Here is an 18,214-nt window from a genome sequence, read left to right as displayed (position 1 = left end):
GGCCGTGGTGGTGCACGCCTTTAATCCCACAACTTGAGAGGCAGAGGCAGATGGATTTCTGAGTTTGAGGCCAGCCCGGTCTACAGAGTGAGTTCCAGGACAGCCAGGGCTACACAGAGAAACCCTGTCTTGAAAAACAAACAAGCGCCGGGCGTGGTGGCGCAGGCCTTTAATCCCAGCACTTGGGAGGCAGAGGCAGGCGGATTTCTGAGTTCGAGGCCAGCCTGGTCTACAAAGTGAGTGCCAGGACAGCCAGGGCTACACAGAGAAACCCTGTCTCAAAAAACCAAAAAAAAAAAAAAAAAAAAAAAAGAAAAAAAAAGAAAAACAAACAAGCAAACAAACAAACAAAAAGAGGTGTGTGTTAGGAGCAGGGGAAATTTCTTACAATTTTTTGCTTAAGCCAAGGCAAGGACATAAAAACAGGCTGTCTAGGAGTATGAGAATTTATGTTTGTGCTACACAAATAATGCCCAAAAAAGGTTTTGGGTATTTCCAAAGGGCTGCGTTAAGTATGTATGCCTATATAAAAACAGATTAAGGTAAATATCTGTAGGCCTCGTTTGTAATTTTTGTCTCTCCTTCTTTCAGTACTGAGGATTAAATCTAGGGCAGCATGTGGGTCATGACCCCCGCTTTGGGGATCTGTATGCATACTTTTTTGGGCTACCTACTGCCCTTCACTACATAGGAGAGAAAGAAGATTAGAGGGGAAAGTTTGAGGCAGAGACCTCTTTAGACTACTTCCTGCTGACTAGGAACATTGAGTTTCCAGAGGCAAGTCCAATCTTCATCGTCAGAATATTTCCAACCTGCAATCTAGCAATCCAGCAATCCAGCAACCCATCCATCGCAACGGGGAGGCAGGGACAACCCACCGCAGCAGGGAGCAGCAGCCACCTCTGACCCTCTTGAGGTTCACCTATTTATTTATTTATTTATTTATTTATTTATTTATTTATTTATTTTTAGAGACAGGGTTTCTCTGTATAGCCCTGGCTGTCCTGGAACTCACTTTGTAGACCAGGCTAGCCTCGAACTCAGAAATCTGCCTGCCTCTGCCTTCCAAGTGCTAGGATTAAAGGCATGAGCCACCATGCCTGGCCACAGTTCCTTTTCTATAGTGATTTTGTCACACAGGATAGGTTGTATTATAACAAGTCCCAGACCTCAGTAGGCCCCCAGATCTACTCATTCCATGAAAGAAGTACCATTCAGGCTGTAAAATTCAGCATGTAGACAAACTAAAACTAAAAGAAAAACCTAATCCATTAAAGTCCACAGTTCTAGGGGCTGGCGAGATGGCTCCGTGGGTAAGAGTACTGACTGCTCTTCCGAAAGCCCTGAGTTCAAATCCCAGCAACCACATGGTGGCTCACAACCACTTGTAATGAGATCTGACTCCCTCTTCTGGTGCATCTGAAGACAGCTACAGTGTACTTATGTAATAAATAAATCACTGGGAAGGAGCGAGCAGGGTTGACCAGAGCGAGCAGAGGTCCTAAGTACAAATCTCTCAATATGAAGGCTCACAAGCATCTGTACAGCTACAGAGCACTCATATATGCAAAAATAAATGAATAAATCTAAAAAAAAAAAAAAAAAACCCCACAGTTCTGGGAAAATCTCTAAGTGTCCTAAGCGTGCTTTTTTTTTTTTTTTTTTTTTTTTTTTTTTTTGGTTTTTTGAGACAAGGTTTCTCTGTGTAGCCCTGGCTGTCCTGGAACTCACTCTGTAGACCAGGCTGGCCTCAAACTCAGAAATCCGCCTGCCTCTGCCTGCCAAGTGCTGGAATTAAAGGCGTGCGCCACCACGCCCGGCTACTAAGCTTGCTCTTTTGGCATTTGTAGTTCCACTCTGGCTACCTGTTGTTAACTGAAGTATGTCAACCCAGGACATGCTTTTTATGTTTAAAAGCGCAGACACACACTCTGGATCCTGAACAGCTAATAAAGACTTTCTATCAGCTTAAATCTATATCCAGGCAGTCATTTCTGGCAGATGCCCAACAATTTGTGTGAATTGTGTTTTATTTTTGTTAAGTTCTGAGTCAATTGTCAAGGAGACCAGGCTGACCTCAGACTCATTAGGTCACAGAGAAAGATCTAGGACCCTTGATCTTCCTACCTCTATCTACCAACCAACTCTAATAGAATATTTTTTGAGAATGTTCTATTTCATTTAGTTCTGTTTCTATTTTGTTTTGCTTTGGTTCCCACACTTACAAACACAGAATGCTCACATACACAGTTAATAAAGACATAATTCGATATCACTACTAGAAGAAGAAACTATGAATTTCCAGGGCCTCACCCGATACAAGCATGGACATCTATGCTGGGTCACTTGCTGAGCTAAGGAGCAGCTGTGTGATGATGCTATTAGGAGAGACTCCTTGATAACTGGGTGTGAGTCAGGGGTCTGAAGTTCAAGGTCATCCTCAGATAAGTATGACTTTGGGCTCATTCCTGGCTACATGAGACTCCTTCTCCGTCCCACCCCAAAATGGATATTGCAGTTAAAAATAAGTCAGCAGGCTAGTGAAATGGTTCAGTGGGTAAAGGCACTAGTGGCCAAGATGACTTGAATTCCATTCCAGTACCCCATGTGGTGGAGAGGGAGGACCAATAGGTTGTTCTCTGCCTTCTACACAAGTGCTGTGGCACTTGTTAGTGCATGCACACATCCACCCTCTGTGTACACACACACACACACACACACACACACACACACACCCCAAACAAACAAACACAGGCTGGAGAGATCTCTGAGGATAAGACCTTTCTGTTCTTACAGGAGACTGAGTTCAGTTCCAGGTACCTATACTGCATAATTCACAGGCTTCCATAACTCCAGCTGTTGGAGATCAGAAACGATCTTCTGGCCTCCCATGGCAACTGCACTCAAGTGCACATAACCCCACACAGGCAGACACATATAATTAGAAATAAAGCTGTTTGCGGTGGTGATTGCTTTAATCCCAGCACTGCTTAGGTACAATCTCTATGACAGGTGGATTTCTGTGAGTTCAAGGCCAGTCTTGTAGCAAGCTCCAGGACAGCCAGGGCTGCATAGAGACCCTGTTTCAAGACAGGCAAGAAAGCAAGCATAAAAACAAACAGAAACCTAAAATAAATAAATGTAATCAGAATTTCTAGAGAAACCCAGGAGATGTAGTGCTCACTGGTAGAGTGTGCATCTTCTTCTGTCCTGTAATCTTCCCAGCATTCTGTAGGGCTATGTTGACCAGTAGCCAATCACTGATTTCCCTTGGAAAGGTTCTGTTTTGTTTTGTTTTTCTAGACAGGGTTTCTCTGTATAGCTCTGGCTGTCCTGGAACTCACTCTGTAGACCAGGCTGGCCTTGAACTCAGAAATCCGCCTGCCTCTGCCTCCGGAATGCTGGGATTAAAGGCGTGCGCCACCACCGCCCAGCTTTTGTTTTGTTTTGTTTTGTTTTGGGAAAGGTTCTTTTTAGCCAGTGTTTTGCCCTTAGGTCTTTCTTGGAGAACACACTAAATTCCTGCACTAGATTTCACACAGGTGCTTACAAGTGCTTGTAGTGATAAGAATGTGTTTCGTTTTAATCTCATGTGTGGGATAAGGGGTTGCTTTGGCCAGTTCGAGCTCTAGCAGAGGCATGGTTTTGCTAGCTGTGGATAGTTTCTGCGTTTGTGTGACATTTGGAATTCTGAGAACTTTTCAGAGGGCACATAAATGCTAGGTCCCTGAGAGGCATGGGTCGGTTGGTGTCATTCGGGAGGGGGCATTGGTTGCAGTTTGTTAGTAGTCATGCTCAAATAAGAAACAAAAGGGCCGGGCGGTGGTGGCGCACGCCTTTAATCCCAGCACTTGGGAGGCAGAGGCAGGCGGATTTCTGAGTTCGAGGCCAGCCTGGTCTACAAAGTGAGTGCCAGGACAGCCAGGGCTATACAGAGAAACCCTGTCTCGAAAAACCAAAAAAAAAAAAAAAAAAGAAACAAAAGGAAAGAAATTAGATTCAGGGATCCCCCTCTGTCCCCCTCTATCCTTCTTTTCTTCCTATCATAGTGATAGGTGGTGAAGCCGGGAGGTATATGGATGGGGAGAAGAACCCACACAGTAGCAAAGACCAGCTACAAGTGCTGTCTCAAATTTATTCACACTATATATACAGGACTTTAGTTGCTTTTTTCTTCTACTTGTATGAGTGTGTGTGTGTGTGTGTGTGTGTGTGTGTGTGTGTATGTGTGGTGTGTGTGTGTATGTGTCTGGTGTGTGTGTGTATGTGTGGTGTGTGTGTGTATGTGTGGTGTGTGTGTGTGTATGTGTGGTGTGTGTGTGTGTGGTATGTGTGTGTGTGTACGTGTGGTGTGTGTATGTGTGGTGTGTGTGTGTGTGGTGTGTGTGTGTGTGAGATGTGTGTGTATGTGTGTGTGTGTACACTAGATAAGTACTTTACCATAGAGGTGCACCCCAGCCCACTTTTTGAGATCCACTGAGTATTATTCATCCCTGTATAATATATACCATAGAGGGGACTCGAGGATGAAACTATAGAAAACCCATAGCAATGCACGCCTATATTCACAGCACACAAAAGGCCAGGGCAGACATACTCAACACTAGCCTGGGCTACACGGTGAGACTGTCTCAGAAGCAGCATCAGCAAACATTAGATCATTCTGCACTACAGATTACACAAGGTGAAAGATGTGTCTTACTAATTTTCACAATCCTAGCAGTTGTTACACTACCTGGAACACAGGCATTCCGAGAATTATTATATTTTTAATCTATAAAATGTTCTAGGAAGAGTTCTTGAGAGAATGGTTTGTGTGGTGTGTGTGTGTGTGTGGTATGTGTGTGTGTATGTGTGGTGTGTGTGTGTGTGTGTGTGTGTATGTGTGTGTGTGTGTATAAAATGTTCTAGGAAGAGTTCTTGAGAGAATGGTTTGTCCCCCTCTCAACTTTAGCCAGAAGTTTCACAACTTGCTCATTGTCCATCCTAAGAGCCAGCATTTGCTACACTGCGAGTAAGAGTTGCTAAGACAGAGCATTCTCCTCAGGTTTTTCCTGTTTCCTAAACTGACTTCCCTCCTTAATTTGCTAGGAGCAGCAGTTGGCATGTGCCTTCTGCAGACCTGTGCCATGATGTGGTAAACCGAGTTTGCAATGTGCAGAAGAGATCTTAGCACAGGTGCTTTATAACCGGAAATGCCATGCGCTGAGGAGTGTATCCCTAGAACCCTGTGGATCATAAGACTGTGGCCAGACGTGGTGGCCTACAACTAGAATCCCAGCACTTGGAAGAATGAGATAAGAATCAAAGGCTGGAGACTACAAATCAAAGCCTGAGCTACAGAATGAGTTGGAGGCCACCATGTCTCTACAGCTTACTTTTTAGTTTTGGCAGTCATGGATAAAGCTGCTGTAAATATGTGGGTACTGATGGCTGTGTGGACACGAGCTGTCAACACATTCAGGTAAATATCAAAGAGCACTTGCTGGCTCTGATGGTAAGAGTATGTTCAATCCAAGAAAATGACAAATTAGCTGAGTGTGGTTGTGTATGGTGTATGCCAGTAAACCTAGCGCTTGGGACACTTGGGAAGTAGAGGCCAGGACAAGAGTTCAAGTTCATTCTGGAATACCTAGTAAAAGTGCACCTTATTAATCTCTCTCTCTCTCTCTCTCTCTCTCTCTCTCTCTCTCTCTCTCTCACACACACACACACACACACACACACCTATAGCATTTAGCCCTCCCCCTACTCTTAATCCTCCCACACCCCATCTGGCAATAAATGAGAGTTCCTTCTGCTGCCCACCCTCACCAGCATGTAGTGTTGTTGTTATCATTTGGTTTGGACCATTCTCCACATCAGCACCACAGAATAAGCCAGCTCTGTTCTTGCTGGAGGAAAGAAGTATTCCTTCACAAACTTCTTTTAAAGAATGGAAGCTTATACCACATTCTCAGCCTGGTAGACGAGTGCAGGATATGGGTTATTTTAATAGGTATGGGTAGTAGCTCCTTTCATTTTGACTTGCCGTTCCCTACTGGCACATGACATTGAGCATCTCTTCAGTTGTATATCTACCGTGTTTATATCTCCTCTGGTTACCAATCAGTTTAAGTCCTCTGTCCTTTTCTACCTCCCAAATGCTTTGAGAACAGACATGTGCCACCATGCTAGCATCATTTGCTTGTTTGTTTGTTTGTGAGACAGGCCCTAGCTGTCCTGGAACTCACTATGTAGATCAGACTGGTTTCAAACTCACAGAGCTCCTCTTGACTCTGCCTCCTCAGTGCTGAGATTAAAAGTATACACCACCAGCACACTGGCTTCTTTTTGTTCTCCTGAGAGCTGTTTTACTAACACACTACTGTTACATAGTGAGTATAGATACAATATATTTACTAATTCTCGTTATATAAATATTATTACTAAGACCATTATCAAACCAAAAGCGTGTTGGTCATGGAGTCAGGTGGGATGTACTAGGGGGACACATCACCAGGTAGCCTGTCAGAAGTACTTGAAGACCACACAAAATTGTGTCTTTTCTTTGAATCATCAGAATCAGGTCTTTCTAGAGAGCCCATGAATCCAAACTACTAGCAAAGACATCAAGAGGAATCCAGCAAAGTTGAAGCATGGTGGCACACATATTTAACCCCAGCACTCTGGAGGCAGAGGCAGGCAGATCTCTGAGTTCAAGGCCAACCTGGTCCACATAGCTAGGTAAACCGTATAAGTTAGTACACCGAGAATTTAAAAGTAGGTACTATCTGACTTTTTCTACGAATCAAGATTTTAAAAATATAGACATCAAATTAAATTGGCAGAAATTCTTTCTCTCTCCATCAGCCTTGAACTTTTGTCTGCCTATGAGTAGCTGTTAGTTTTACAGTGCAATTTCATTCCTGGCTCCTAGGGACTAAAGAGACGTTGCCTCTGCCTGAGGATTACACTATCAGCGAGGGCACCAGAACGATGTGCCTTGAACTTTGCCAGAGGATTCTATGGCTCACTCCCTAGTCGCTCAGTCTGTTGTCCTTTGCTTTGTTTTAGACATAGTATCACTATGCAGCCCAGGGGGATCTAGAATCCATAATCCTCCTGCCTCAGTGTTACCAGTGCCGGGGTTATAGGCCTGAGAACCTGTTGGTGTCAAGCATGCTCTGAGGCCTGGAGGAGCAATGGGGAGGAAGATTTTGGCTTGTAAGAGGCATGCCTGCGGGGAGCTTTGCAAAGCACAGGGGAAAGAGATGCTCTCCAAAATCCTAGGTCCTTCTTCTCAGCCACAGAAACCCAAACCTATGCCCTGACCGAATAATGGTGACAGTGTCATAGGCCTCAGTGGTCATCAGAGGACAAGCCTAAGATGACTAACTCACAAACAACAAGAATCTACCGTTTAAGCAGATGCTAAGATGCCCAGAAAACGACCAAGACCTTCTCAGTGCCCATGGTCTGGGGACTTGTCACTCCAGCTCCTTCCTCTTCTCTTGCTAACCACAGTCATCCCCAGGGCCCACATGGTGGAAGGAAAGAACCAACTCTCACAGGTTGTCTCTAACTGTTCTGTGGATGTGGCAAAAGTGTGCCCCTCCCCCATGACAAACAAATACATGTAAACATCCTAAAGAACAAATATGCCAGGTGGTGATGGTGCAGGCCCTTAGTCCCTGAGGCAGACGCAGGCAGAGCTCTGAGTTGGAGGCCAGTCTGGTTTACAGAGTGAGTGCCAGAACAGCCAGGGCTACCTTGGAACACTGGAGTGGGTGGGACCCAGTCTGGCCATTTCTGTCCAGATGTTTTATGCTGGGCTGCAAAGCTCAGCAGATGTGGTTACTTGGGAGCTGGAGATGTAGGTCAGTTGGAAGCCCTGGGTTCAGTCCCCAGAATTGCATAATTTGGGAATGGTTGCACAAGCCTATAATCCAGCACCCCACCTGCCTCACCCTCTCAAGTACTGGAATTACAAGTGTGAGCCACCGTGACTGGCTTGGGGTGGATCCCTCATTCAAATGCTGTGCTGTGGTAGAACATGTGATATCAATCCTACCTTTACGTGAGCAGCTCAGCATCACTAACTGGTCCCTGATGCTGTGCAGACAACGCCCATCTCCACAATTTTCCCATCTTTTCAAACTAAAACCCTGTTCCCATCAAACACTGTCTCCTTCCCCAGCCTCTGTGTGCACCACGCTTCTCTTTCTGACTAGTTTGATGCAGTGTCCTAGGGGTTCACAGTACTGTATCACGTGTCAGAATTCTCTCCTTTTAAATGTCTTTTAAAACAAACAAACAAACAGACATACAAACAAACAAAAACAAATCTCACTAGGTAGCCCTGGTTGACCTAGAACTCAACTATATAGATTAGGCTTGACATGAACTTGAGGAAATCATTCTCTCTTTTTCTTTGTCCCTCTCTGTCTCTCTGTCTGTGTCTGTCTGTCTGTCTGTCTGTCTGTCTCTCTCTCTCTCTCATATGCCAGGATTATTGTGTTCAACCCTTTTAAAGTCTTCTCTGGATTTTTATTCCTTTTCTTCTTTTGCTTCAGGTAAAAACAGCACAAGTCCTTGACTTTTCCAGATGAAGCAGACAAGGCAATCTGAGGCTCTGGGCAGCCCCAGCGGGAGCAGGGCCAGTGCCCACTGTCCCCGGCCACTGTCCCTCATACTGCCTTTGCAAGGATGAACCTTTGGACAAGGGACCTCAAAGCTTGCTCTATTGCCGGAGATAGTGGAGAGCCTCAGAGAATCATCGTTTTCTTTGCCAACAGGGAATAAAAAAATATGCTGAGTCAGAGGAACTATAAACATTGAATCCTTTTAGACGTTTTACTTTATCTGGGCTCTCAGACAGCAAGCCAGAGTTCTAGAGCTGTGTTTCTGAGAAATAAACGGGAATGAGTCGGCAAAGTCCCTATGCAGATTACTTTAGGCTTCCAGACCCAGATAAACCAATTTTATTGTATTGCATCAATTGTTTTTTTTTTTTAAATTGTATTTATCTTATGGGGGATTAGATGTATGGCCCAGTGTGGAGTTAGCAGTTTGAGGACAGCTGTTGTTCTTGTGTGCTTTGGGCTGGACAGATGGCTGTAGTGAAGAGCACGTGTTCTTCCAGAGGACCCTGAGTTCACATCCCAACACTCCCATTGGGAAGCTCACTGCTACAGGTAAACCTGGTTCCATTGGACCCAACACCCTCTTTTAGCCTCACAGGGCACCTGGACTCACATGCACAAACCCACATGGAGACACATATATATAATTTTTAAAAATACAAGAAAAAAATTAAAAGTATATAACTAGTAGATACCAGGAATTTTGTAGGTTTTATGAAATGGCACATGTAAAATATTGTTTTATTCTTGTACTCTATTTTAACATTTTAATATATGTTTTTATGTATTTTCTAAATACAATATTTTAGTCCCCTTTACTGCTGTAACTAAACTAATGTATAAACCACAACTACTGGTGCCTCTGGAAGAAACTTACGAGATTATCCCCAAATTAAAAAGAAAAAAGAAACTTCCAATGGGCTCAGAACTTCCAGTGAGCCTGGCACTCCAAAAATATAGGCTGAAAGATTATGAGTCTAAGACCAGCCCTCCATAGATAGCAAGACTTTGTCACAATAAATACATAAAAAAAAATGGACATGTTGACTCTTGTTTGTAATCAAGAGTTCAAGTCCAAGATAGGCTACAGAGCAAAGTGAGGGCGACCTGTATTACACAGGGCCTTGTCCTGATAAGTTAAAACGAGGGCCTGGCCTGGCCTGGCATTTATGAAGCCGAGGACTGTCCTCAACACTAATAAACTGCATGGTGCCACATGCCCATAATTTTAATTCCAACCCCCCAAGAGACGGAGGCAGGAGGTCATCTTTACCTACACAGAGAGTTTAAGCAAATGTGCAGGAGAGAAGCACAAGTTCAAGGCCATTGTGAGTTTCAGGCCAGCCTGGCAGGACATAGTAAGGCCCTATACAAACAAGCAAAAACAAGCAAACAAACAGCTAGCTTAGAATTGGCAAATCCACAGAAGCAAAGTAATTAGAGATTACCAGGGGGTATAGGGAAGGGAAGGGAGAGCCGTTTTTCCTTCGGAATGTTGGAAACCACGATCATTGCATGTATTGCAATTTATGTAATCAGTGTTACTGAGCTGAACGTGTAAAAAATGATTTAAGAAATACGAAAGGAAGGCCTGAGGTGGCAAAATGGTTTAGACGTGTCATAATAGTTGGCCACCAAGACAAAAGAGGAAGGGACCCAAACTTCTGTGGCCCCACAGCGTCCCCACAGCGTCCCAGAGCTAAAACGCACATCCCTGTAACTGACCAGCCCCGATACGAGCTCCCTCCACCCTTCCAGTCTCTTCCCTCAGGAGCTGCCTCTTCAGATCCTTCCTCTTTCAGCTCTTCCAGCTGCTGGGCCGATCTTGGCCTGAGGCCGAGCTGCTGGCCCAGCTCCACAAGCCTCTCTGGTTTCCTCCATGACTCATTCCCTTCTCTTAGTGGCCCAGCAATCTCTGCCACGCACAGCCCTAACCTGCCCTGTCACCCTAAGCTCTGAGTCACCTGGCTCCCTCAGGACTTTCCGCTCAGTCATTAGATGGACCAAGAGAAAGAGAAAGGACCTCGGGAAAGTAAGAAGCACCCTCAGAAAATGTGCACTGCTCTTCATGAAACTGCCAGGGGGCTAGCCGTGGGGTGTGGCATCTGCTAAGGGCAAGAACTTTTGTGGCCCCTCTCTGGACATGCTTACTCTTCTATAAGATAAGTGCCCATGCTGAGATCTCCAGGGGTGTTTTCCGTTCAGGGATTTTAAATCAAGATTCCAGGAGGCCATGGGTGTTCTCGCTTTGGTTTGGTGCTGGGGTCTGAACTAATGGTTTCTCCGATGCTAAGTGCACACTTTAACCACTGAGTCTAGCCAGGGGTCCACAGTTTTGGACTAAGCATCTCCAACAGGCCAAGCCCCCCCCCCCAAAAAAAAAAATCAAAGTTCCAGTCACCAAGTGAAGCCCATAGGTTTCTTTGACTTTCTGAGAAATTAGCATTAGCGAGATAGCACAGGATCTCCTGACAGACAGCATCCGTCAGAGTAGTAATGATGCTCCCCCTGCCTCCATCCTCACACAGGAGTCACCCCGGACAGTAACTCACTCATCCATCAGCTCCCCATTGCTCTGTCACAAAACCGGAGCTGAAATCACCAGTCCATTCTAGGGGTTGTTTTTCTCTGCTGTCTTCGATCTGTTCATAAAACCAACTTCCTTCACTTGGACCACCACAAACTGACTGTGTTTTAGGGCGTGAAGCTTTGTTTGTTTTTATTTACCTTTTGTTTTAAGGCAGGGTCTCATACAGCCCAGTCTGGCTTCGAGTTCCTGATCCTCCAGTCTCCATCTCCCACGTGCTGGGGGAGGAGATGTCCACCACCATGCCTGCTTTCGAAGGCTGTTGTTGTTGTTGCTGCTGCTGCTGCTATGAGATCTTGAATCCGGGGCTCTGTCCATCCTAGAAGTGCTTTACCACTGAGCTGTATCGCCAGCCCTCATTTTACTTTTTTTTTTTTTAAAGATTTATTTATTTATTATATGTAAGTACACTGTAGCTGTCTTCAGACACTCCAGAAGAGGGTGCCAGATCTCGTTACGGATGGTTGTGAGCCACCATGTGGTTGCTGGGATTTGAACTCTGGACCTTCGGAAGAGCGGTTGGGTGCTCTTACCCACTGAGCCATCTCCCCAGCCCCCCCTCATTTTACTTTTTGTGGCTGGATCTCATTAAATGACCTAAGCTAGCCTTGAACTCCAGGCCAGCACAGGCTACAGACGATCTAATTTCAAAAGAAAGAAAAGGAGTGGAGGAGAGTCCTCATGTGAATTGTTGATAGTGGGGAAACTTAAGAAAAAAAAAAATGTTTTCCCCCAGTTCTGGGTACAGGTCCTTATCAGTGTAAACACACAGGTCGTGCCTCAGACACTGTGAGGGTAAACATGTCTTCTCAGTATAATATACAGGCTCCATACAAGCATGGTCCTGATCCACAGTATGACCAGAGTGCAGAAATCACACCTATAACTGATAGGCTAGGGTTATTAGATTACAAGTACCCTAGGCAAATTGGTCTCAAAGATGGATACACTGTCCCCTAAAATTCTCCTAACCCTTAAAGGTTGACAGAGTTTCTCACTAAGGGATCTTGGTCTCCCCTGTTGATTCCAGTCTTCAGTGAGCCGACTGTTAAGGGGCTGCAGTAGGAACATTTGACATAATACCTACCTAGAAATGTTGGTACTCTACAGTGTGATTGTCCTTTGAGACGGGGTCTCAGTAACCTAGATTCTGTCTCTCTGACTTGTTCTTTCTCTTTCTTTCTCTCTCCTCCCTCTCCTCCTCCCTTTAGTTTTTCTGAGACAGACAGAGTTTCTCTGTGTATCTGTGTATCCTGGCTGTCCTGGAATTTGCTCTGTAGACCAGGTCAACCTTGAACTGACAAAGAACCACCTGTCTTTGCCTCCAAAGTGCAGGGATTAAAGGCATGTGCCACCACGCCCAATTCAAGGATCCCAGACTCTGGATCCTTCTGCCTTAGTCTCTGGAGTGCTGGGGTAATATGTGTCAACCATTATATATTATTTACACAGGAAAGACAAAAGAAAAATAGAAAACATATAGATTACTCTTCACGTTGGCAGATGGAATTAGAATTGGGGAGATGGGCTGGTGAGCTGGCTCAGCAGGTAAGAGCACTGACTGCTCTTCCGAAGGCCCTGAGTTCAAATCCCAGCAACCACATGGTGGCTCACAACCACCCATAATGAGATCTGACGCCCTCTTCTGGTGTGTCTGAAGTCAGCTACAGTGTCCTTATGTATAATAATAAATAAATCTTAAAAAAAAAAGAAAAGAATTGGGGAGATGGAGACAGAATTGACTTTCATCTAGGTTCAGATTATAGTGCTTGTAATGATTCCTTTTATTTATTTATGAATCTCATTTGTGGCTTTTTGTTTGTTTGTTTTCCAAGTGAGGGGGTTTCTCTTTGTAACAGCCCCAGCTGTCCTGGAACTTGCTTCATACACCAGGCTGGCCTTGCGCTCACAGAGATCCACCTGCTTGTGCCTCTCAAGTGATAGGATTAAAGTCAACCACTGCCACACCCAACTATGCTTTATGTAATTAATGAGATTCAGCACTACTCATAAAAACAGGGAATTGAACTGATTTTGCAGTTCTCTCAAATCTTAAGATAAATAGACAGAGATTGTAAAGGTTTGCTTGTTTTGATTTGCTTTCCTTTTTCATTATTTGCATCAAGATGTCGTGTAAAGTGGACGCCCGACTCGCCAGCAAAGAAGACACCACAACAGGATTCTTCTGCACACGTTTATTAGGAGAGCTTGATAGCGAAGAGAGCCCCAGAACTGGCGCTGCTTATATAGGCCTAGGAGTGGCGTGTCTATACCTGATTGGTTGTGCTTTCAGTACCTCATTTACATTCCCCCGGATGGGCTGTGACTTGGCACAAAACCCTTATGCACATGCGCACATTGGTTGTTTACCCTAACTTACGGGAGGTGGCCAGCGGTAGCCAGTGACATCTTGTAATGGCGTATGTGGCTTCCCACAATGTAAGCCTGGCTAAACTGGAACTCACTAAGTAGACCAGGCTAGACCGAACCCATAGAGCTCTGCCTGTTTCTGTCTCCCAGGTTCTAGGACCAAAGGTGTGCACCACCATGCCCAGCATAAAGGGATATTTTTATAATTTAAATGGCAGAGTAAAAATATTAAATTGTCAGGACTGAATATACAGCTCAGCTTGTTGCACAAACGTGAGGTCCTGAGTGTGATCCCCAGTACCTATGTTAAAAAAAAAAAAAAAAGGTAGATGTGATGCCACACCCTTGAGGTCACAGCTCTCAGGAGGCAGAGGCAGGCAGACTCCTAGAGCTTGGTGGCCGGCCAGCCTGACTGAATCAGTTCCAGGTCAGTGAAGGACCTTCAGAAGCTAAGGTGGGGGGCCACCGAGGAACCACACCCAACATTCGGGAGCACCACACGCATGAACATGCACACCCACATATGAAAAACCTAAGTAGAAATGTCTACTTTCATTACAGATATAAAAGTGAACATGCACGTGGATAGGACTGGTAATGAGAATCTTCTCATGACATCAGGACAAGTGGGAGAGGTGACCCCAGGCTTGTGCTTGTGTTATTACAACTTTGTCAGAATTCATCCTCTGTAGGTGAAGACTCATGGGAGAGCCTGAGAGTTTTCAGGCTCTGACTCATTTTTCAAATTATAAAAATTCCCTCTTCTGTCCCGCTTTTCCTTTTTGCTATGTTAGGGATAGAGCCAGGGTCTCCTGAATGCTACGCATAACAACCTCCTTCTTTTATCCACAGGCTGAGAGGCCATCCCTAAAACAGTCAGGCAAGCTGCTGACCTTTGGAAAGGGAATCAAAGGCTATATTGAGAAAGGACTTGTAACCAGGCTTGGCTGCCCCAGGAGTTATTTAGAGCAACCCCTTGCTCAGTTACATCCCAATGTAGGGGCCACAGGGGTCATTGGGACATGCTGACAGCTGCTGTGTTCTGGGCACACAGAGGATCTGCACCAAGCTAGGTCTCGGGAAGGAAGCCATGGGACTTCCTCACAGGCTGTGCCAGGCAAGCACATGCCGTTCAAATGGATCACTGCCCCCACAAGGCTAAAAAGAAAAGTCACTGCTAAATGGGCTCACGTCACCTGGCTCTAATCTCCAGAAGCAGCAGAAAATAAAGTGACAAATATTCAAATTGCAGTACATTCTAAGTGTTCATTATTTTATTGTGTTATCTTACTTTTGAGATGGCTTCTCTATGTAGCACTGACTGGCCTGAAACCTCTCTCTCTCTCTCTCTCTCTCTCTCTCTCTCTGTGTGTGTGTGTGTGTGTGTGTGTGTGTATACACACATACAGAACATACATGCATATATTCATACATACACACACATAAATATACAATCAGTATGACCTCAAACTTGCAGCAATGCTCCTGCCTCTGTCTACTGAGTGCTGCGTGCACGCAGTACCCTATTGAGATAGGGTTTCTCTGTATACCCTTGGCTGTCCTGAACTTCTTCTGTAGACCAGGCTGGCTTCAAACTTAGAGATCCACCTGCCTCTGCCTCTGCCTCTTGAGTGCTGGGATTAAAGGCATGTGCCACCACATAATAATAGTGTTCTTTTTAAAAAAAAAATAGTGTTCTTTAAAAAATGACAACTGTGTATGTGTTGAAAGTATGCATACCTGAGAACAAATGAGTGTACAAAGTCAAAGATGGACTTTGCATATCTGCCTCAGTCAGTCTACCTTTGTAAAGGGAATCTCATTTACTTATTTTTCAATGTGTGTTTTGCCTGCATGTACATGTGTAGCATTTCATGCAGTACTCCAGTAGACCAGAAGAGGATGTCAGAACCTTCTAGAACTGGAATTACAGGCAGTTGTGAGCTGCCCCGTGGTGCTGAGAACCGAACCCAGATTCTTTGCAAGAGAGCAAATGCTTTTATCTGCTGAGCCATCTCTCTAGCCCCACTTTCCAGCTCCTTCCACACCCTCATGAGACAGGGTTTCTCTGTATAGCTCTGGCTGTCCTAGAACTAACTCTGTGGAGCTCACTGGACTTGAATATAAAGATCCACTTGGCCTTGCCTCTCAAGTGCTGTGAATAAAGGTGAGTCAGTTTCCATGAACCTGGAGCTCACTGATTTATCTGTTTGGCCACAGAGGTTCAGAGATCTGCCAGCCTCTGTCTCCTGAGCCTTGGCATCACAGTCACTCAACACCTGTAGCTGGGAATCCGAACTCAGGGTCTCCTGCTTGCATGGCAAACACTTTAGTGACTGAGTCATCTCCCCAGCCCCAAAAGTGCTCTCCTAAAAAAAAAATCAATTATATATAAATAATAAATATACATATATTTATGTATAAATGTGTGCATACTTAAGTATATACATATATGTATATCTCTTTATGGATATGTAAGAAAGATAGGAAACGGGATGAGCTTATCTGTTTGTTTATTTTGAGACAGACTTTCACCATGTGGTCCACACTGGCATTACTCTCACAGGAATCCTCTACCTCACCATCCCAAGAGCTAGGATGACAGGTATGAACTGTCACATCTGGCAAGCTTGTTTTTAAGTAGTATGTTGGTTACGTTATTGGGGGCATGGTCATGATTGAAGGAGAGCATGCCAGGCATATGTGTTGTGTTGCCACTCGCCCACCCTCCCATCACAAGGACTTTGTCTTTTGACCTTTCTAGGTAAAGCGCATCAGATTTTAAAGTAACAGCACCAAGAGGTAGTTTAAAACATTCTAATAAATTCAGAAGAAAGTACTTCATGAACTCTGTATATGTTATATGCAATATATGCCAGGTGTTGGTTTGAAACAAGAATACAAGTTCAGGGTAATATGAGATGCATCTTCTTTTAGTTCTTTGAGTGTGTCTCTGACTCACCAACAGCCTTTTATGGAGATCATGGTCTTGGAGAATGCACGGTCTGGCCACTTGCCCCTGGCAGGCCCTGCAGTGGGAAACCAGATCTGCATGGAGCCAATGGAGGCTGTGACTCAGAAGGAAAGGACTCTGGTGGGAATTGCAGTCTCATGTCTTGTGGGGACTCTAAGCTATATCCTCCATGCAAGGTGGAGATAATAATAGAGCCTTTACAGGGTTGTACAGGGTAGCCAAGTTAACACATAGAAAAGCCTTTAGCATGGAGCTCACCATATGTGTGGCTCAAACATTTGCTTTTTGGATGGACTGTCCCCCTCCCCCATTGGACTCAGTGGTGATATTGGACAATGGCTGTGAAAACATGCTGGTTATGATTGGAAATGGATGACTGCATGATCTCTGATCATCTTACTCTCTTCCTCCTTTAAGCAATTTTCAGAGAGAGCTTCTCAGAACAGACCAGGAGAACCGGCAAGAACAAGTTTAGAGACAAGGAGCTAAGGGACAGAGATACTGACATGCAATACATCAAGACTATGTGCAAAGGTCACACAGGCCACCGCCTGTCCCTGCAGACTTTGCACCCTGCTTCCTTTCTTGCACTGCCGCCATTATGACTTGCCTTCTGCTCCTAAAAGCCAAGCTGAGTTTTTGTCAAGACAACGTTTGACTTCCTCTTGCTGTTGGCTCCGGAACATTCCTCCTGGGATCTCTATGTGGGTAGCTTGATGTCACCCATTCAGTCTCAGTAAAAGCTGCCTACTTGTGCACGACTGAGTGGCTGGGGTCTTTTTGCTTTACGCAAATGTGAATTGTACAAGTCAATAAGAATAGCTGTTTTTGACTGGGCGTGGTGGCACACGCCTTTAATCCCAGCACTCGGGAGGCAGAGGCAGGTGGATTTCTTAGTTCGAGGCCAGCCTGGTCTACAAAGTGAGTTCCAGGATAGCCAGGGCTACACAGAGAAACCCTGTCTCGAAAAACCAAAAAAAAAAAAAAAAAAAAAAAAAGAAGAATAGCTGTTTTTGGCTGGGCAATGGTGGTGCACACCCTTAATTCCAGCACTTGGGAGGCCGAGGCAGGTGGATCTCTGAGTTCAAGACCAGCCTGGTGTACAGAGGGAGTTCCAGGACAGCCAGAGCTACCCAGAGAAACCCTGTCTCTGAAAAGCAAATAATAATGATATTAACAACTCTTTCCTAGTGTAGCATTGTGTGCCGTGAACGCTGACATCTCATGAGCTGAAGTGAGAGCCCTAATCGTAATGCTTCAACGGCTCTGCGTTCCACTTGCGAGCAGCCGGCACTCAGCAGCTGGTGGAACCCTCAGCTGCAAGCCACAGCTGTGAGCAGTGGTCATAGCCAGCTATAGCGACACCACTAGAGCCTCAGATGTCAGGATCTCTGATCTTACAGGCTCCAGTGAATTCTCTCTGCCCTGCTGTGGTCAGCATTGGCCTTCGCCACACTTCTAGTGTCCTTGGTCCTTGATCAATTCTGCAGCCATGGCCACTCCCACTTCCTGTCTCTGCTGCGCCTTGGGGCTACAAGAACCAAACCAGACCAGCACTGCACTAATGAGATGGCTCAACCACTAAGAACGTTGGCCGGCTGCTGTGGATGAGTGTGGGGTGTGGATTCCTATACTGCAGATGGTTATGAGACGTTATTT

This window comes from Mus caroli, unplaced genomic scaffold, assembly GCF_978045245.1.
Source record: "Mus caroli unplaced genomic scaffold, Mus_caroli_1 scaffold_7, whole genome shotgun sequence".
Classification (NCBI taxonomy): domain Eukaryota; kingdom Metazoa; phylum Chordata; class Mammalia; order Rodentia; family Muridae; genus Mus; species Mus caroli.
This window is presented reverse-complemented; position numbering follows the sequence as displayed.